The sequence below is a fragment of the Perissodus microlepis genome, chromosome 18 (genome assembly GCF_051167445.1).
Source record: "Perissodus microlepis isolate ML-2025 ecotype Zambia chromosome 18, ASM5116744v1, whole genome shotgun sequence".
Taxonomy (NCBI): Eukaryota; Metazoa; Chordata; class Actinopteri; order Cichliformes; family Cichlidae; genus Perissodus; species Perissodus microlepis.
Window position 1 is genome coordinate 1,131,058 of NC_140478.1, and position 16,604 is coordinate 1,147,661.

General features: G+C 44.1%; 1 long non-coding RNA gene across 1 annotated transcript; it reads left to right on the forward strand.

Annotated features, from left to right (window-relative positions):
* Positions 1 to 4,343: 4,343 nt before the first annotated feature.
* LOC146366446 (uncharacterized) lies at positions 4,344 to 8,306 on the forward strand. The gene is made up of 2 exons (XR_014797485.1): positions 4,344 to 4,493; positions 4,904 to 8,306. It is a non-coding gene; the product is annotated as an uncharacterized LOC146366446 (long non-coding RNA).
* The last annotated feature ends 8,298 nt before the right edge of the window (positions 8,307 to 16,604 follow it).

A 16,604-nucleotide genomic window follows, 5' to 3' on the forward strand; every position in this document is an offset into this window, starting at 1 on the left:
CTGCGCATGACTTGAGGACGCGGGCGGGAATCCCGTCTGGACCAGTAGCTTTGCGTGCGTTCACCTTCCTGAAGCACTTCCGCACATCCTCCTCAGACACAGTGTGCACACTGACGTCATCCGCGGTGCACACCAAGGACCATCTGTGTGTAGCAAGAAAGGTAAGTGGAAGTCTGGGTGGGCTAAGACTGGAGGATGGGTGAGTATGTCAGTGTGTTGCTTTAGTGACCCCTGGTGTTCACCAGCCCATTCCACAGGAGTACCAGAGGACAGCTGACTGCCTTTGGGTTTCTTCTGGTGAGGTTGTGCTAGTTACATGCTAGAGAAGTTCATGCACAGGCTTTGCTATGTGTGAGAATCCTGGATGTAGCTATGGTAATAGCTGATGGAAGCCCAAGAGTCCCACATCAGCACCAGTCTGAGGAGTTTTGGCCTTGAGTAACTGCACAGAAACAATTCACACTTTTCAGGCCTTAGCTTCAATTCGTGATGCTGGAGTGATTCAAAACTTTGTGAAGACCCCCAAAATGCTCCTCACAGGTTTTGGCATAACAGGGGATGTCGTTCAAATAGGGAATGCCGCATTCATCCCTGAATGCATCCAACATCTCTTCCATACGCCTCTTAAAGGCTGCAGGCACACTGGAGAGGCCAATGGTATTCTAACCCACTTATAGGACCCCCAGGGAGTTACAAAGCCTGCAAGATGCCTTGAAACCTTTGTGTTAAATCACAGGTGGTAAGCCTTTACTTGATCAAGAATACTGAACCAGGAATGGTCCCCCAGTGTGTCAATCAGGTTTTGGATACAGGGCAGTGGGTGCCTGTCAGGGTTTGGTTTTCTGGTTTATTGCACAATAGGCAATGCAATAAACAGCAGGCATTATGTGCCATGTAAACACATACAACAGGGGCAGCATAAGGAGACTTTGATGTGATGATTCAGCCCTTACCTAAGAGGTTGTGAATGCACTCCTTTACTTCACTAAACAACAGCTTTGGGACTGACCTGTAGACTTTTTGAATAGGAATGTCGTCTTCAAGGTTTAGTGACAGCTGTAGACTGTAGCATTCCCTCCAGCTCCTCTCTGAGGTAAACAATGTGGTGTAGGTGGGGAAGTGGTGGCACTCTGAATCTTTGTCTCTGTTTGGGAGTGAGTCAGTTTTAACCATTTTCTAATGGGCTGGATACTGCCAATCAAAGATTTTCAAGGTAGATTAATGTCATGTTTTGTCTGGTTTCCTAAAGGCATATTCACATTGAGCCATGAGAGCAGTTCCTTCTTCTGAATGTTTGAACACTGAGCTAATAGTTGTTTTACCATCAGTCTGGATTCTGGGTATTGAAGATTCCATTGGTCCCTATTCATGTAGCCCCTTCCACTGGGATTCCTTGCGCAGTACCATTCTAACAGCGCCCTGTTTTCATGTCTTGCCTGATACTGTCATGTTCCAAGAAAAGCTCCTTTAAGCACACTACCTGTTGGGGTCCCCTTGTCTGGAAATGTCTGTCTGTGCCTCAGAATGAGGTGGAGCCTTGTTTGGTGGAACTCGTAGATGTAACTTGTGCCGTGGCTTGTGAGGTAGATTATGAGGATTTGAGCAAAAAGCTCTTCTAACTGATGCACATTACTAACAGCATCCTTTGGATATTCTCTGGTGAAACTGACATTTTTAGTTATGATTAGCTGGGCATTTGTTGTTACAGGGGTGGCTACATTTACATCATCAGTAAATAGTACATCAGTGGTAGCAGGCAGGTTAGGCAAGCCCAATAAGTGGGACAGTGGCAAGTGGGGATGCTGGCTTTGCATTCACACTCAATTCTGCAGGTAAGAATTCACACATCAAATCACACACTCCATAGTTATAGCATCACTTCAGTCACCAGTGTGGAATATATGTGTCATGGTCTGCGTCATTTGACCCAGCATTTTGAGGTTTCTTGTGTTTTTGTCATTTTGTCTTATGATTTATGTACAAGTTCACCTTTTTAGTTTTACGTTTATTCTTTTGTGCCTAGTTATCCTGTTTTGAGTTTCTTATATTCCCTGTTTAGTTGCTTGATTACTTAGTGTTTTCCCCTTGTGTCTTTACCCTCTGTGAGTCTGTGCTTATGTGCTTGTATAAGTTCTTGTGACCTCCTTGGGTTTCAGTCCACCATGTTTATCCATGTTTCCCCAGCCCGGCATGTCTTCCCTCTCCCTCATATTCCCTTGCTCCCTCTCTTCTGCCTTTCCTCCACCCCTCTGTCAAACTCATGTGTCAGTCTTGTGTTCCTCTGTTTGCAGTTTTATTGTGAAGGTCTCGTGTTTCCGTGTTCAGCATGTCTTGTTTTGCTTCCTCTATGGCGTCAGCTGTGTTCCCTGTGTGATCTCTCTCCCTCTGTCCGGTGTTGCATTCTCCCTCATGGCTGTGTGTTTCCCTGTGTGCCTCTACCTGTATCAGTTTATATATGTCCTGGTCTAGTTTTGTATTGTTTTGCCATTCAGCAAATAAAGCTGACTTTTTTTTTAGTTTACTTTTTGCCTCCGTTTGAGTCCTTTCCTACCTGCACTCAGTCGAATTCATGACAATATGGAGGACCAGAAGAGCAACGTGCATCAATATAAAGAATTTTCTTCTTCAATATTGGTTTGTGCAATAAAACTTGCCAATTAATTTGCTAATGTAAATGCATTTATGAGTTCATTTTTTTCCCCCATTTTTTATGAGTGAGGCCCTCTGTGAGAAAGAGTATTATGGGTGGGTGCAGATTTAGGAACTGTATTAAGTTCAATAAGGAAATATCATTAGAAGGAATTGAACATGATTCACTGATGTACAGAATTCAGTTTGAGGTATTTGGTATTTAGATATTTACACGCTGACCCAGCGGTGATAGTGATGAGGGCATGACCCCCTGGAGTGAGGAGGGAGAGGCTATGACAGGGAGGAGATCGGTTGCATGAATTTCACTTCTAGGAAATAAAAAGATGCAATAATAACAAAACAAAACCAAAGGATGTGCCCAAAACAGCAGCTGCTGCAGGTGTTTCGCTCAACTTGACCGGACTGAAACAATCAACACTGACCGCTGAACAGAGGCTCTAGCTGGCAACAGTCAGATCCTGGAAATAACAATAGATATAGCATGTTGTTTTATTCTAATTTGGAGTCAGTAGCAAAATAGTGCCAAATGCTGCTTACCCCAGAATTAAGGACACTATATTGAACTGCTGCTAGAAGTGCAGGTGCCCTATCCACAACAGCTGAAAATAAGTGAATCAGGGCTGAGAATAAGCCACCGTACTGCTCATTAAATGTAGCTGTAGATAATGAGTAAAGAGGTGATGGCACTAGTGCAGCCCAACCCAGAAGAAAGTCAATGGGGAGCCTGGGATGAGAGCCAAACAAGAACAATGGCAACTCCCTTGTGCCCTGATGGGGTGTGCTGGTATAACAAAAGAGCATGTGTGCATAAACGCACAGACTAATCCCGTTTCTGGGATGATGGAAGGGTGTGCAAGATGTTATGAAGGGTTCTATTAAACCATTCACACTGTCCATTATTCACTGGATGATATGGAATTGCACGAGACTTTGCTACCTGGTATAATTCACACAACTGGTGCATCAACAAACTCTAAATTCCTGCCTTGGTCAGAGTAGATGCGGCTAGGAACACCACTCTGTCAGAGGAACCTGAGCTACAGTAGAAGTCCGCTGATCTCGAGTAAGGACTTCAACGGTGTATTTGCTGAAAACATCAGTCATAACCAGGACATTCTCAAGTCCACTGCTGGAGGATTACAAATGGCCCATATAGCTATGTGATACCAGCCCCGAATCCTTTGCAATTTGACAATGCTCATAACCCTGAACCTACTGCTTGATATCAGAGGACATCCTTGGCCAGTAACAGTACTTGTTGGGTCTGCGCTTGCAGGCCCCGCTGGTTCAGAGACTTATCACCCGTGAACAAAGCAAGACAAACATTTTAACTTGCAAGGGAAGCCGATCGGATCAGGCTGCAACTCTGCACCTGTACTCAAACGACTCCGACCCCCAGCCTTCCCTGCAGCCTTTTATTCTGTGAATACACAAGCACAATACACAAGCTCCTGATCCAGCTGTCTCAGAGTCTCTGACTTCAGAGCCTCTGGGAGGACAAGTTGGAGCACTTCCTCGCCCCCATCAGGAAGTAAGCCCGGTAGACAAAACTGCCTTTGTTATTTTTTTCTTGTTTTCGCTTTATTTGTATAAATGTATTTTCATGCTTTTATTTTGAAAAGAAACATTTATTTTGAAAAAAGGAAGTGTGATCCTCCAGCAAACTTTATTTTTCTGTTGCCGGATCACAAGGGGTAAATGCCTTTTTCATTGGTTGAAGGTGGTTTTAGCCCCGTCTTCCGAAACACCAGACCACCATTTCACATGAGCTAGATCTTTTCGCACGTGGAAGTAGATGAGACAGGCCACGGATAGCTCGTGTGGAATTTTCTAACATTTTGGTGAGTTGAGCCCATGTGTTTGAAAAAATAATAATGTGTTAGTCTGTTGCTAAAAGTTGTTTCTTCTGTTCATACCGATTCGGGAGTGGTAATTTGCTGTTTAAAAACGATGGAAATGCTGTTTGTGGTAGAATTTGTTTAGCATACTTGAAGGATGATTGGGAAAAATGTATTATCTTGTTGTTTATATCTATTAATCACAAATTCATGGTTGAAAAGAGAACGAGAAATTCATTTGTTGTTTTACGTGTGGTTAAAATAATTTCATGTACAACGAGAGATATATTCAAAGAATGCATGTAATGTATTACTGTGGTAATGTGGAAAAGATAAAGAACTGAAGCTATAGCTGTGATACAAGAGAAGAAACGGAGCTGGCTGTGTGCAATAATGTTAATATTGTTGTGCAGGTTAGGTTTTTTCTTTCGTGTGGAAGAAACTAAGATTCTGGATTATGATGGATTCTCTCCGGATGGAGATGGCGAGCCTGAGCCCGGACTGAACTTTTCAGAGGAACTTACTCTTCTTCCTCGACGGAGACTCCCAAGTGGTAACACACAAACGAAAGAGAAAAAGAACTAGACTAAGAATTTTTGACTTGACAAATGACCAAAGACAAAAAGACAATTGAACATTGAGCTCAAAGGGACTATTTTTGGGGTTATTTTTGTTTTGCCGGCTTATTCTTATTCTTATTATTGTCATTATTACCATTACTACTGTCAATGTGGAATTTGTGTTGTTTATTTCATTTTTGTGCAAAATAATAACCGTTGCTGCTCAAATTCCTGTCTCCAGCCATTTCATTCCGTATTCGCCTCGCTTTCTATTGTAGCCCTGCCGAACCTAGCAACTGGTCCGTAGTTTGGCTGTCCTAAACTATTTAAAATGAGTCAGTGGTTACATCCGGCAATAGAGTATCCCATCTTTCTCTACCAAATGGTAACACTGACATAGCAAATCCCACAGCAGTGGATCAGCCTCCTGTAGGGTACAAATATCTCCAAGAGAATGTGATGGGAAGGCCCTGGTTTCTCTGAGTTGCAGGTGGCACCAGTCCTGGACATGATTCCTGCTGATGCGGGATTGGAACAAAAGTCCTGAGCAACACACATTTTGCCAAGCTGGAGCTAGACTCATGCTGTCAAGAAAGAGCAGCTGCATTTTCTTCTTGTTACTACGATATCTCATTTCAAAGATGAATGCCGCCAGTTGAGATGCCCACCTCTGCTCTGTGGCACCTAGCTTGGCCAAAGAAAGGAAGCTTGGTGAATTGCTGTCTGTAAAGACACTCTGCATAAGCTGGCAGTGATTTTTAACAACCAGCTTGACAGCGTGGGAAAGTGGATTTTTCTGCCAAGACCTGGGAAGCAGCAGATGTGTGACTTCAGGGAGTGCTGAGCAGGGAGTGTGGTGGGTGGAGACAGGCCTCCACACCTTGGGAAGGCCCAAGATGGTGGAGACTCAACCTGAAACATAGACATATGGCAGGAAATTTTGACCTATGGGTATGGAACCCATGAATGTTAGCAGTATTACAAGAGGTCTGGAAAGCAAAGGAGTAGTTCAAAGCAGAGTAGAGATTGCAAAAAGGCTCAAGGGCCATTGGAGGCCAGGAGGGCACAGAGACACTGAGATAAAACATTTAAACAGGCTGAAGTTAAGAGAGAGAAGGAGAGCCTTTGATAGATTCAAAGCTGATGTGCAAGGAGTGAGAAGAGCCTGCTCTAATGTGCAGGCTGCTGATTGCCAGCACAGAGCAGAGAGCCTGTGACAGGGCTGAGAGTTTGGCAAAGGTCAGGAGAGAAAGGAGTGTCTGTATTAAAGTTCAAGGCCTCCGAAGGCCAAGACAAAGCCAGAACATGGAATGAGGGAGAGTAGAGGGCCTGCTTTAAGACAGAGTTGCAAAATAGAATAAAATAGAATGCGTTTATTGTCACTCTACAGATGTACAATGAAAAACTCCAAAGGTTGATTCTGTTCATCTGGATGTAGCGATTCTGTCCAGATGAACAGAATCAGTCTTTGGAGATTTACTTACCTGGATGATTGTGAATGCATCAAGACAATACAATGAGAAACAACAATCTGGAGAAAAAAAGGAAATAAATACTTAAATAAATAGTGTTGTGTATTTCCAGTTTGGGTTATTGCACATAAAATCAAGTATTGCACAGTGGTGGTTTCTACTGGTTTAAAGAGGGAAATCCATGTATTGGGGGTGAAACTGTGTTTATCAGTGCTTGTGTGAGTCCAGGGAGGTTATGGCTTTTGTCTGTCAGTCTTTGCGCTGATGCACCTGTAGCGCCTCCCTGAGGCCGAAACAGGTTGAACAGGTCAAATCCAGGGTGGGAGCTGTCCTTGATTATGTTTGCTGCTCTGCTGAGGACGTGGGAGGAATAAACGTCCATCAGGGAGGGGAGAGGGCAGCCGATGATCTTCTGTGCTGCCCTGACCACTCTCTGAATAAGATAAGATAACATAGTCAAAGGAGCTTGCAAAGAAAAGCGTCTGGACTTCTTTAAGTTGCTTGAAGACGTTTCACCTCTCATCCGAGAAGCTTCTTCAGTTCTAAGGTCAAATGGCGGAGGGTCCCAGATTTAAACCTAGTGGGAGTTTCCCCCCACAGAAGGACAAAAGGACCCCCTGATGATCCTCTAATCGCCTGAGCCAAGGTGTGAAACTGGGTGTGGGTCACAATCAGCCAGAGTTTCGGGTGAGCTCATTGTGAAACCTGGCTCTACCTTATCATGCAAATTCCTGAGGTCAGATGGCCCAGGATGTGAGTGGGCGTTAAGGCGTCTGGGGAGGGAACTCGAAACTGGATTATAGATGGCAGACAGTTGGTGTCGTAAACCACCGCCTCTGTTCAAAGATGGTCGCTCACAGTGGACATAGATGGCTTCTTTCACTCCTCTTTCAAACCATCTGTCCTCTCTGTCCAAAATGTGAACATTGGCATCCTCGAAAGAGTGACCTTTGACCTTAAGATGCAGATGGACTGCTGAGTCTTGTCCTGTGGAGCTTCTATGTTGTGCCATGCGCTTGTGAAGTGGCTGTTTGGTCTCTCCGATGTAGAGGTCTGGGCATTCCTCGCTGCACTGTACAGCATACACCACATTGTTAAGTTTGTGTTTTGGAGTTTTGTCTTTCTTTCCAGTTTTTGTCTGAGTGTGTTGCTGGGTCTGAAGTACACCGGGATGTCATGCTTGGAGAAAACTCTCCTGAGTTTCTCTGATACACCGGCTACATAGGGGATGACAATGTTGTTGCGTCTGTCTTTCTTATCCTCCCTCGCTGGTGTCTGATCTTCTTTTCTGTGCCTCTTTGCTGACTTTAAGAACGCCCAATTAGAATAACTGCATGTTTTGAGTGCTTCCTTTACAATAACCCCCAACTCGAACATCAGAGCTACCTCCTTTTCCAAAACTTTTCCAATTTATTTTTTTTATCCTGTACATTCTCTGCCTTATTGGTGTACTCTCTTTCAGGAAGATGCCATGCTCCGTAAGGTTTGTCGCCCCAGGTTTCTCCTGAAAAAGATGTTGTGGAATAATGGCACGCAATTCTTCCTGCTGAGTTACAGAGAGATGGGAGAGGTCAAGAGAAACAAAGTTAAGCCCAACACGTGTAAATTCCTCCTCAGCCATCCCGGGTTTTCCATTTATTTAGCAGATTGATGATGATGATGATGATCATCATCATCATCGTTTATTTGTATAGCACTTTAAGAACACACCAGGCAGACCAAAGTGCTGAACAACACAGATCAAAACAACTACCAAATTAAAAATACCATAAAATAAATAAGAAGGTGTCAGTTTCCTACAGAGTTAAAAGCCAGGGAATAAAAACAGGTTTTCAATCTGGACTTAAAGACCTGGACTGATGACGCTTGTCTAATATGGAGGGGAAGGCTATTCCAGAGCATCGTGTGGCTTCAGCAAATCAGAACCGTTTAAAGATTTAAAAACCAATAATAGGACTTTAAAACAAACCCTAAATTCAATGGGAAGCCAATGCAAGGAAGCCAGAACCGGAGTGATGTGATCGAATTTCCTACTACCGGTTAAAAATCGTGCCGCCGCATTTTGCACTAACTGCAAGCGTGACAAGGTGCCCGACCGAACCCCCATTAAAAGGGAATTACAATAGTCCAGACGTGAGGATGGACTATTGTATGGACTTGACTATTGCATGGACTTGTGCGCCCAGGATGCCTCCTGGGCGCACAAGGATGCCTTTTGGTCGCCTCCTGGGTGAGGTGTTCCGGGCATGTCCCATCAGGAGGAGGCCCCGGGGCAGACCCAGGACACGCTGGAGAGATTATATCTCTCGGCTGGCCTGGGAACGCCTTGGTGTTCCCTCGGATAAGCTGGAGGAGGTGGCTGGGGAGAGGGAGGTCTCTCTGCTTAGGCTGCTGCCCCCGCGACCCGGCCTCGGATAAAGCGGATGAAGATGGATGGATGGACAGACGTGAGGTGATAAAAGCATGAATAAGAGTTTCCAAATTGCGTTTGAAAAGGAAAGGCTTAACCTTCGATAGGCGTCTGAGGCGATAAAAAGCTGATTTTACCACCCCATTTACATGACCTTCAAAAGTATGTGCGGAATCAAGTTTAACACCAAGATTAGTGATTGAACTTTTCAGATGGGAGGTCAAATCACCAAAATCAACATCTGGAGAATCAGTAGAACGATGCGGGCCATATAAAATTGCTTCCGTTTTGCGATCATTAAAATTCAGAAAATTATTTGCCATCCATAATTTAATATCGCTAAGACAGTCAAGCAGTGATTGACATGGTGAGGTATCCAAATGACTAAAAGGTAAGTAAAGCTGACAGTCATCGGCATACAAATGAAATGACACTCCGTTTTTACGAAAAATCGCACCAAGAGGGAGTAAATACAGCGAGAAAAATAATGGCCCAAGGATAGATCCCTGGGGCACACCCCAAAGCAGAGGGGCCACAGAGGAAGCGGCCAGCCCCAGCTTAACACAAAAATTCCTTTCAGAAAGATATGATTTTTATCCATGACAATGCTAAATCAGAAATTCCCACACAGTGGTGTAAGTGGGAGATCAGCAGGTCGTGGTCCACTGTGTCAAATGCAGCTGTCATGTCCAATAACACAAGCACAGCATATTTACCACAATCAGGAGGAACAAGAATGTCATTCATAGCTTTAACAAGAGCTGTCTCTGTGCTGTGAAAGGGCTTAAAACCAGATTGGAAGATTTCAGACAGTTGCGAGTCATTCAAATAATCCAACAGCTGGGTATGTACAATCCTCTCCAAGATCTTGCTTAAAAAAAAAAAAAAGATTGATGTGAAATGTTTTTTTGGATTTCTTCTCTCTGACATCTGGATCTCATAAGGTGTTTGCTAAATGGCGAGGTCCATATACTGTGCTAGGAAAGCTGAGTTCAAAAATTTGTTTTCAGCAGTAAGAGTACCTGCTGTCCTCGGCTGAACGATCTCTCCCTTGCGGCCCTGTTGTAACAGGCCAACTGTCACTGCTGCACTTTCTTGCCTCTTCACCAATTTGGTGTTTTGCTCCATTTTCTCCCTCATCTGAAAAACGTAGTTCAACATGCTTGTCAGTTCTTTCCTCTGCCTCACCCAGGATTCCATGTGTAGTGAAAGATTTGACTGAAGCTGCTTGAAACTTTTTCACCAGCTGAGTAGCTTCCTGCGTTGACTTTGGAGCCCTTTCTTTCACCCACACCTGGAGTTCTGGAGTCAACGAGCAATAAAACTGCTCAACGATATGGCAACCTGCTCCTTGGTTGGTTTTTTTTGCGGTTGGATCCATTTGCCATACAGGTCCTTCAGTCGATTCTAAACCTGTTTTGGACTTTCACTGAGCTGGATGTCAGGCTCCCGAAACACACATAGTGTTTAAAAATGACTGATAGTTGTACCATGTTCAACATAAATTAAAAAAATACCCAGAAAATTCTGATTTTTTTGGAACTGAGAAGTTTAATAACCCTTATTGGGTTGTTATTAAATTCATGTTTCTTTTTGCTTTATCATGTTGTTTATGATATATTTTTATTAAATATTTATTATATATTTTTTGTATCACATTTGATACATTGGCAACTTTTGTTGATAACATTTTGAAACGATGGCAAGTATTGATCATGTTGATGAGATAGAGGTCTCAGAAACTCACGTAGCAAATATGATACCAAGGGCATTATAGGGTCACATCATATCATAGCATCATATCACATCATATGACCAAGATCTGGGAAATGGACTTAAATTTTTATTCAGTGTGACCTGAAATGAGTGACTGAGACCAAAAATCAATAGCTCAGACTATTACAGGACCAGTAAGTATTTTTGCAACCATACATTAGAGACTTCATTTTACAGATGGAGAAGCTGCAGCCATCTGTGATACTGTCTATGATGATAAAAATCAATGCAGTCAAAATAAATGCATACGACGAGTAAGTATGTACAGTACTGTCCGAATATCCTTGTCCACCCTTCATTTCTTTATGTTTTGCTTCTAAGAATCAAGACTTTCTTTCATTTTTCAAAGTGATCTTGAGCAATAGTTAGGGCCCGAGCACTGAGAGTGCGAAGGCCCTATTGTATCTGCTCCGTTTCTTATTATTATTAGGGCCCGAGCACTGAAAGTGCGAAGGCCCTATTGTATCTGCTCTGTTTATTATTATTAGGGCCCGAGCACCGAGAGTGCGAAGGCCCTATTGTATCTGCTCCGTTTCTTCTTCTTCTTATTCAGGCAAAACAAGGGCCTTTTTGAGGGCCTAAACATGCTCAAAAACTCATGAAATTTTGCACACATGCCAGGTCTGGTGAAAAATTTTGTATTTTAAAGGTTTTACATATGAGCACTGGGAAATGGCTCTAGAGCGCCACCTATGCCTTGTTAAATGCAGCCCTACGAACACATCGTTTGAGCTACATGTATGAAATCTGGCACACATGTGTATCATGCCAAGTCGAACAAAAAAGTCAGTGGGCCCATTGACGCAAACCCAACAGGAAGTCCGCAATTTAGAAGTGAAGGTGACATTTTGGCTTTAATTTTGCCATTTCCATGCCTCGAACTTTTTCAAACTCCTCCTTGGGATTTGGTCGTATAAGCTTATTATTATTATTATTATTATTATTATTATTGTTATTATTATTGTTATTGTTATTATTATTTCGGCAAATGAATCGGCCTTTTGAGGGCCTAAACATGCTCAAAAACTCATGAAATTTTGCACACGCGTCAGGTCTGGTGAAAATTTACGTATTTTAATGTTCTCAGACATGGCCAGGGAAAATTGGCTCAGTAGCGCCACCTAGAAAAATGAAAAACGCGAGCCCCCGGTATGGGTATGACCTACATGTTTGAAAGTCGGTACACATATATAACGTTCAGAGTCGAACAAAAAAGTCTATTATGGCCATGTCCTAAACCCAACAGGAAGTCCGCCATTTTGGATTGAAGGTGACATTTTGGCTCTGATTTTACCGTTTCCATGCCTTGTACTTTAACGAACTCCTCCTTGGGATTTGGTCCTATAAACTTCAAATTTGGACAGTGCCAACTACACACCTGGGCCATGTTAAATTGCGGAGCTTTTGAGTTTTCACAATACGGTGACGCCGTGGCGCCGCGGCGAATTTCAATGACTCGCCATGAAAATCTTATTGCCTCTCATTCTGTCATACATTGTCTGACCTGGACCAAAGAGTACACATATGATAAGGCTCCACCCCTGAACACATTTCAACTGCCATATTTGACATCAGGGACAGCGCCACCTAGTGGGAACAGGAAATGTCATGTTTTACACTTTGGGGTACAGTATTGTGATGGGTGACATCTGCAGCCTCAAATTTCTCCAGGAAAGCCTTAAGGAGTTGGTCTTGGGTTACAGTGAAAACTGTGACTTTTCGCGAAAGGGTGTGACCCCAGCAGCATGGCGAACTTTGATGTCTCGCCATGGAGAAACAAATTAGTATAACTCAATGAAATCCAAGCTGATCAGAACCAGACTTTACAGGTATGATGTCAGACCCGCCCTGAACAGATTGATGTGCCCATTGTCGGGAATACGCAGAGCGCCACCTAGTGGCAACAGGAAATGTCATGGCTTTCACTTTGTTGTACTGATTTTCACAGGTTCATCGTGGACACCTCAAAAGCGGTGAATATTAACATGGGTCCCTCGTGATGCTTCAGTGCGAAAATTGTGACTTTAAACTGAACAGCGCACCCTGGTGGCAGCGCAGTTCACCATGAAAGATGAAGTGGCTTTTGAGGGGCTTGGAAAGTTTATATAGGCTTTAAATTTGGCCCACACCTCCAATGTGATGAACGCTTTGTTGTTATGTAACCATTTTCCTTGAATAGCGCAAAATGGCTCCACAGCGCCCCCTACAAAATTTCAAAACCACAGCCCCTGCTCTGTGTTTTATCTATGAGTCTGAAACCTGGTAAGCTTATAGGAGATATCAAGATGTACAAAAAAGTCTCTTGGAGCAATATCCCAAATCCAACAGGAAGTCAGCCATTTTAAAATGAATGTGTAATTTTGGCGACATTTTCCCCTCTTTTCAGGCACCGTACTTTGACGAACTCCTCCAAGGGATTTCATCAGATTGATGCGATCTCCTGTATGTGGCATCTAAAGACCTTTGTGATGTTAAATTGCGAAGCTTTTTACGTTCAGGGAAACGGCGTGGTCATGGCGGCACGTGGAGTTTCAATCACTCGCCAAAAAGCAGTAATCTGCTGTCACTCAAAAACACAATGTTCAGTCTCTCCCAAAGGTCATAGGCGTGATGAGACTCGAGCTCGGAAATGTTTGTTATGCCATTTGTCAGTAATGGTTAGAGCGCCACCTAGTGGGGCGACTATAATCATGATTGAATGAGATGAAATGTTAGCTGGTGGTTAAAGGCATGAATTCCATCAATGTGACATCAGATCGGAGGTGCTGGTTTCAGGTGTTGGGCGTGGCTCGACGCGCCGGGGGTGCGAGGGCCCTTATAACGCTGCTTGCAGCTTTAATTATTATTATTAGGGCCCGAGCACCGAGAGTGCGAAGGCCCTATTGTATCTGCTCCGTTTCTTCTTCTTATTATTATTATTATTATTATTATTATTCAGGTAAAACAAGGGCCTTTTTGAGGGCCTAAACATGCTCAAAAACTCATGAAATTTTGCACACGCGTCAGGTCTGGTGAAAAATTACGTATTTTAATGTCCTCAGACATGGCCAGGGAAAATTGGCTCAGTAGCGCCACCTAGCAAAAACTAAAACGCGAGCCCCCGGTGTGGGTATGACCTACATGTATGAAAATTGGAACACATATCTACCGTTAGCAGACGCACAAAAAAGTCTATTATGGCCATGTCCTAAACCCAACAGGAAGTCCGCCATTTTGGATTGAAGGTGACATTTTGGCTCTGATTTTACCGTTTCCATGCCTTGTACTTTAACGAACTCCTCCTTGGGATTTGGTCCTATAAACTTCAAATTTGGACAGTGCCAACTACACACCTGGGCCATGTTAAATTGCGGAGCTTTTGAGTTTTCACAATACGGTGACGCCGTGGCGCCGCGGCGAATTTCAATGACTCGCCATGAAAATCTTATTGCCTCTCATTCTGTCATACATTGACCGAGCTGGACCAAAGAGCACACATATGATAAGGCTCCACCCCTGAACACATTTCAACTGCCATATTTGACATCAGGGACAGCGCCACCTAGTGGGAACAGGAAATGTCATGTTTTACACTTTGGGGTACAGTATTGTGATGGGTGACATCTGCAGCCTCAAATTTCTCCAGGAAAGCCTTAAGGAGTTGGTCTTGGGTTACAGTGAAAACTGTGAGTTTTCGCGAAAGGGTGTGACCCCAGCAGCATGGCGAACTTTCATGTCTCGCCATGAAGAAACAAATTAGTATAACTCAATGAAATCCAGTCTGATCAGAACCAGACTTTACAGGCATGATGTCAGACCCGCCCTGAACAGATTGATGTGCCCATTGTCGGGAATACGCAGAGCGCCACCTAGTGGCAACAGGAAATGTCATGTCTTTTATTTTGTTGTACTGATTTTCACAGGTTCATCGTGGCCATCTCAAAAGCGGTGAATATCACCATCAGTCCTTCATGATGCTTCAGTGCGAAAATTGTGAGTTTAAACTGAATGGCGCACCCTGATGGCAACGCGGTTCACCATGAACAATGAAGTTGCTTTTCAGGGGCTTGGAAAGTTTAAAAAGTCTTGAAATTTGGCGCACAGCTTCAAAGTGATGAAGGTTTTGGTGTTATGTGATCATTTTGCTTGAATAGCCCAAATTGGCTCAACAGCGCCCCCTACAAAATTTCAAATCATCAGCCCCTGCTCTGTGTTTTATGTATGAGTCTGAAACCTGGTAAGCTTATACCAACTGCTCCCAACTGGAGCAGTTGGTCGTCCAGGTGAGATCCTCGGAGATGTGGACTCCCAGGAACTTGAAGCTGCTCACACGCTCCACAGCCGTCCCCTTAATGTGGATGGGTGGATGTGGGTCAGCATTCCTCCTGTAGTCCACGATGAGCTCCTTGGTCTTCTCGGTGTTAAGCAGCAGGTTGTTTCTGTCGCACCACTCAGCCAGACGATCCACCTCCTCCCTGTAGGCGGCCTCATCGTTATCACTGATGAGGCCAATCACCGTGGTGTCATCTGCAAACTTAATGATGGTGTTGGAACCATCAGCAGGTCTGCAGTCGTGGGTGAAGAGGGAGTAGAGGAAAGGGCTCATCACACAGCCTTGTGGTACACCGGTGTTCATCGTGATTGTAGATGAGCAGCGGTTATCCAGCCGGACATGTTGGGGGCGGTTGGTCAGGAAGTCCAGTAACCATTTGCACATGAGGGAACTGATGCCCAGGTCTGTCAGTGTCCTGATGAGTTGTGAGGGGAGGGTTGTATTGAACGCTGAACTGAAGTCTATAAACAGCATTCTGGCGTAGGTGTTGTTGTTGTCCAGGTGTGAGAGGACAGAGTGCAGTGCGATGGAGACTGCATCCTCTGTGCTCCTGTTCTGGCGGTATGCGAATTGGTGGGGGTCCAGGGTGGGGGGGAGACAGGATTTGAAGTGTGCTAGGACCAGCTGCTCTAAACACTTAGTGATGAAGGGGGTGAGTGCTACTGGGCGGTAGTCATTGAGGCTAGATGGGTTGGAGTTTTTGGGTATCGGGACAATGGAGGTGGATTTGAAGCAGGCCGGTACCACAGCGTGGGCCAAGGACAGGTTGACTATGTCTGTGAGCACTCCTGCAAGCTCCCCAGGACACGCTCTGAGAACACGCCCAGGGATGCCATCAGGACCTGCAGTCTTGTGGACATTGATCCTGCTCAGCACCGCTCCTACATCGGTGGGGGAGAGAGTCAGAGGTTGGTGGTCTGGCGTCACGTCTGCTTTGGTTACTGATGTTGAACTTTATTTTGTTCATAAGGTTAATTATTAGAGTTGCCAACCATCCCGTAAAAAACGGAATCGTCTCGTATTCAGAGAAAATATTACGTTTCGTATTGAGGTGAAAAGGAACAGTTTGTCCCGGACTTCAGCTACAATGAAAAAGACACAAAGCTGGAGTTATTCTGTGTCTTTGCTGCACAGCTGCCTCTTCTTCTCTCATCCTCTCACCCTCCCTCTCCTGTTTCTACTTCAGTCATGAAACTGATCAATGATCAGCTGATCAGCTTTTCTCTCTTGTTTATTTATCGCCCACTTTGCGCCAGAAAGAGGAAACCAGCGGATGTCGCGCTAAACAACAGCAGCACTTTTAAGCTTGATCAGCTGTTGTTAGAATTTATTTAATATTAATTTCTACTATCAGCTGATGTTTGCTGGAGCCACAGCTGTAAACCTGCTGGTCATGATATCGGTTTGGTTATGTGATGAGAGGGAAACATGAAGATGAAACCAGGAGATGTCCTTACTGAATCATCAGAGCTGTGATGGAGAAACAGGTTTACCTTTTAGGTGACATGAATGAGTTGAAGGGAAGTTATGAACTGTTTCTGAGAGACAAATAACACCAGGATCCTTTTCTAAGTAGCTGACAGC